General features: G+C 38.4%; 1 protein-coding gene across 12 annotated transcripts in view; it reads left to right on the forward strand.

Moving 5' to 3' along the window:
• Window positions 1–5,000, forward strand: part of LOC144976786 (omega-scoloptoxin(05)-Ssm1a-like) — a 132,090-nt gene that overhangs the window by 104,679 nt on the left and 22,411 nt on the right. The window lies entirely within an intron of this gene.

Raw genomic sequence — 5,000 nt, forward strand, 5'->3', positions numbered from 1 at the left:
TTTGTTTTTTTGTTTTTTCAAAGTACTGCAGAATTATGAAACCTCTCTAGCCATTTTGCATTTTATCGAAGTGCGCATGTTCATAGATTGAATCCATTTTATTGACAGACTCTATTAGCCTATGTGGCTAACTTGTTTGTCAGAGATAACAACTCATGACAGAAGCTTGAATAGAACCGGGCAAAATTGTTTGCACAAAATTGGTTTTCTGACATGTCTGAGCTATGAGCGAGTGTTATATATTATATCAAAGCTAAACACAAACATTGGTTAGCAAAACAAAACAATAAATATAGATTATCCTTCCCAATGTTGAGCTCTAAACTGATATGAAACTAGGTCAAGGGGTCATTTTCGTGACGTTCGACTCCAAAATGATATCAATGTTATATAAAAAAAATTTTAACCAAAAGAGCTACCGGAACTCCCTTGCACCAAAAGAATAGCAGAAGTAGCTTCTCACGTGGTCAAAAATCTTGTAGACAAAGTTAATACTTTGTCCACACTTTTCGACACTTTAAAAAGCTAATACTGTTATAATATTGGCGATAGGCAGTTGAATCAATTTTCCATAAGAAACTGAAACTAACAGCAACATTTAACATGTAGGACGGGACATGACGCCTGTTAGGCGATATTACAATTTTTCGGACAAAGACAACACTGTTAACGGTCAGGTACTCATTTTACACCTGAATACGGTGAGAGAATGTGAGTAAAGAGCCTTTTCCAAGGACTCAACTATGCGCCGAGCGCGAGGCTCGAAACCAGGACCTTCCGATCCGAAAGCGAGTGGCATACCACTAGACCACATAGCCGCACAACAAGATACTCGCATCATTATCATTGTAAAATACATAGGTTTCTCTTTTTCATATGTTTTGTCCTTCCCGACTCCACTTATTGAGGAACGCAGTGAAAACAATAATAATATATGACCTAGAATCGTTGATATTGGACTCCATAATCCCACGGAAGTCACACCGCCATTCATTGTGGTGTTTGGTAAAAAGGTTTCCATTTCTATAGTTATTTTGCTCAGGGTTTTATTCATTGCTGTTGTACCCCAACTCCCAACCACATATAGAGTAGTCTTACAGAGTTAGTAGGTCAGTGGATGGAGCTGGACATTATCTCTGCGCCTATAGGGAATGAGATTATCGGAAGAGTAGCGTCCCTTGATTGGACGTCATTGGCGGAAAAGTTATTAGAGAGAGAACGTCATGTTGGTTGTGCGCATGCGTCTCAAGTCCTCGCTTCCGGAGACACTTCACCGAAAGCGAGGGCGAGAGAGAAGCGTGCGCAAAACCATGTTGACGTTCTCTCTGTAAGGTGATGTCCAATCAATGGACGCTACTTTTCCGCTAATCTCATTCCCTATAGCGTGAAACAGACAAAATTGCTACCATTTGGATAGGAGGCTAATCTTTCACATAATTTACTTTCCACAAGATCTACCAGACCCAGTAACCAGATCACTGCAGGGTAGACAGCCAGGGCGGCCAGGAAAAAATAAATTCGACTTCACCCAGGATTGGTTCCGGTCCTTTGCGTGTGAAGTGAGTGCTCTACCAACTGAGCTATCCGGATCCCCTAACCACTTATAGTACTTGGTGAATAAATTCGTGTTCGAGCAACCATAAGCCTGGACAGAGAATACAATTAAAATTATATGAAAAAAACAAACCAAATGTCAGTATCCTTCAATTGGGTAGTTAGGGGGTGTTCGAGTAACCATGAGCCTGGACCGAGAATGCAATTATAATTATATGAAAAAAAACAAACAAACAAAACAAACGTCAATATCCTTCAATTGGGTAGTTAGAGGGCTCTATAGGCTGAATCAGAAGCCTCACAAGCTCTAGGGGAGAGAGGGTTGGGGGGGGGGGGTGGTGGGTGGGGGGAGAACAGCGGAAAACCTACGTGTCCGAGTGCCCTTGATCTTTGACAGATAATTGGATGAAAATGTCACCAAAACATTACTATCGTCCCTTTGTTTTTGATCAGGTTGGGTGGGGAACTCTTGCTCATTTATATTGTTTACTTGTTTGTACGGCTACGTGGTCTTGTGGAATGACACTCGCGTTCGGATCGGAAGGTCCGGGGTTCGAGCCTCTCGCGCTCGGCGCATAGTTTAGTCCTTGGAAAAGGCTCTTTACTCACATTCTCTCACGTACTTAGGTGACACATGAGTACCTGGTCGTTAACAGCGTTGTTTTTGTCCGAAAAAATGTATTATCGCCTAACAGGCGTCATGTCCCGTCCTAAAGGTTAAGTGTTGCTGTCGGTTAGGGACCTCCCGTAGTGCGCTTTGAGCACGTTTAGTGGATATTGCGCTATATTATAAAAGCTCAATATTTGTTTGTAACGTTTCGGGATCCCTATGGCTCAGTTGGTAGAGCACTCCCTTGACACACAAAGGGACCGAGATCGACTCCCTCATTTCACCCAGCAGTGATTTGGTAGTCGGTTCTGTTAGATCTGGCGGAAAGTACTTTTCGAAGGACCAGGGTTTTATCTAAAGGATAGCAAACAGTTAATTGCTATTGCCCGTTTCACGCTATATTATTTACAAGGATAAACTTCGGCTCAAAGTGCCTAATAATGGTAATGAAAGACTACTTTTTGGGTACAGTCTGAACAGTCATTATTCAGTTTAAGAATATATTATGGCAGTGATTGCTAACCTCCAAGAATTAAACAGGTAGTACCATCGATGGTTGACGACAGCTTGGAATCGCTATGAATAATTTGAACTTTCAAAATGCTCAGGTTATTATTTTCAAACGTGTAATAGACACGTATTTTCCTCTTTAATCCTCTCCTTATCAACTGTAGGAAACTCGTGATAGTCGTTACGATACAACCAGCATTTTTCTTATTCAAATTTCTTTTGTATACATCACACAATTTAAAGAAAATGAACAGGGTGTTGTAGAGCATGTTTTGCTAAAGAAATTATGTATTACAAGAATTTTACTGCTATTATGTCTGAGTGATAAAAAATATATTTTGTGTTAGTTGGGTGTAAAATTTTGGTGAAAATATTGAAAATGGCTGGTAAGGAGAGGGTTAACGCACTGAATGAATCGCAAATAAATGGCAATAATACTATCGGTTGTGAGTATCAAAACGAAGGCTGAAACTAAAGGAATTTTGATATTATAACACGAAGACTACGTTTAGTAAGATGATGAATATTATGAAGTCTTCAATTTTGGTATATTATTATTATTATTATTATTATTATTATTATTATTATTATTATTATTATTATTATTATTATTATTATTATTATTATTATTATTATGTCGTCCAATATTGTCGCCTAATAACTTGCATAATAAGCCGTGGAGTGGATGCCTCTTGCATACAATAATAGATGGATGACGATAATTTGATCTCTCGTGAAAACCTCGAGGGATTTACTTCAAAGCCATCGGCATCTCTTGGAGTCGCTGTGGAAATCATTAGAAGATTGTTCGGCATTCAATGACAAAACAGATTTTTTTAAAAATAGCTTGTAAATGTGACCCACAGTCTTATAAAGGTATAATGTTGGCATGGGGTGTATCACTTGCTTTCAAGTGAGTTTCGTGTAAAAATGACTTGTGACTTTGCCACTTTAAATCGCTCAATTTTAGAGAATTTTTGCTACTGTTCAAAATTGAGAAAAATGTACTCAAAATGAGTATGTACAAAGATACTTTTATTCAACTACCATTATGTAAAAACTAAAAACAATAAATTATAATCTACGCCTATAATTTGTCTCAGAAAAATGTAATAAATAGGCATGGGGTAAAAGTAACACGGGTACTCTACGGATATAGTCGGTGTTAGGGTTGAGTGTGTTGACAAAGTACATCCACTGGCATCAACAGCACACATACATTCAACCTAGGTTTCGTACTAATGACAGTATATTCAATTTTTATTACCATACTCACCGGGACATAATAACGTTTTGAAACCGTGAGTCACAAATGGATAAATTAAACTGATATGCAAAATGTCAAATTGTCTTAAACCTGAGAATTCTTTGAAGGACCTGGTATATAAGTCTCTTTATGGCAAGTGACTCTTTCGTTAAATTAAGATCGTCCCTTGTGCGGCTATGTGGTCTTGTGGCAAGACACTCGCCCTAGGATAGGAATGTTCTAGGTTCGAGCCCCGCTCTGAGTTCTTGGAAAAGACACTTTACTCACACTTTCTCACCGTACTTTAGAGTAAAATGAATACCTGGCCATTAACAACGTTTGCTCTGTCTGCTCTGTAATACCTCCTCACAGGCGTGATGAGTCTTATCTTACATGTAAAGCGTTGCTGTTAGTAAGGAACCCTTGAAAAGCGCTTGAGCACATTAAGTGGATATTGCGCTATATAAAAGCTCGAGTTCTGTTTTAAAATCATTTTTTTTTTTAATCTATAGAACTAAAAGTTTTCTGGTCAAAATAAACCGGCGTTTTGTCATTATAATTTGGCGGGTTTTTTTTTTTCCAGATAGGAAAATAGAGGTTTCAGGGCATGGAATCTTGATAGCCACACAATAATAACGTAAAAATCTTAAAAGGGGAAGTAATAATGCATTGCATGACTAGACTTCATTATAAAACCATATACATTTGTTCTCGCCCCTAGCACGCTACGGGGGATAACCATGCATAATTGGATAAAACGGACGTCTGGAGAATCCTATTAAAGCTCCAAGTGAGTTTAAGTATTTTGGCTACGACTTTTGAATTTGAAAAAAGCTATTTATAGCCGTAGGGGTCATTCGGCACATTGTATATCCTGGTTTATGTAATGTGCGATGTGGAAATTTAATTATTCCATACCAGCTAGAAAAATTCTGGTTTAATGGATAATATTCTCTATAAATCTAATAAGTCACTGGCCAACAGCAACATCTAACATGAAGGACGGGACATGACGCCTGTTAGGCGATATTACAATTTTCTTTTCATACAGAGACAACGCTGTTAATGACCAGGTACTCA

The sequence above is a fragment of the Berghia stephanieae genome, chromosome 7, assembly GCF_034508935.2.
Source record: "Berghia stephanieae isolate SIO BIC M18660-M18661 chromosome 7, UCSD_Bste_1.3, whole genome shotgun sequence".
Taxonomy (NCBI): Eukaryota; Metazoa; Mollusca; class Gastropoda; order Nudibranchia; family Aeolidiidae; genus Berghia; species Berghia stephanieae.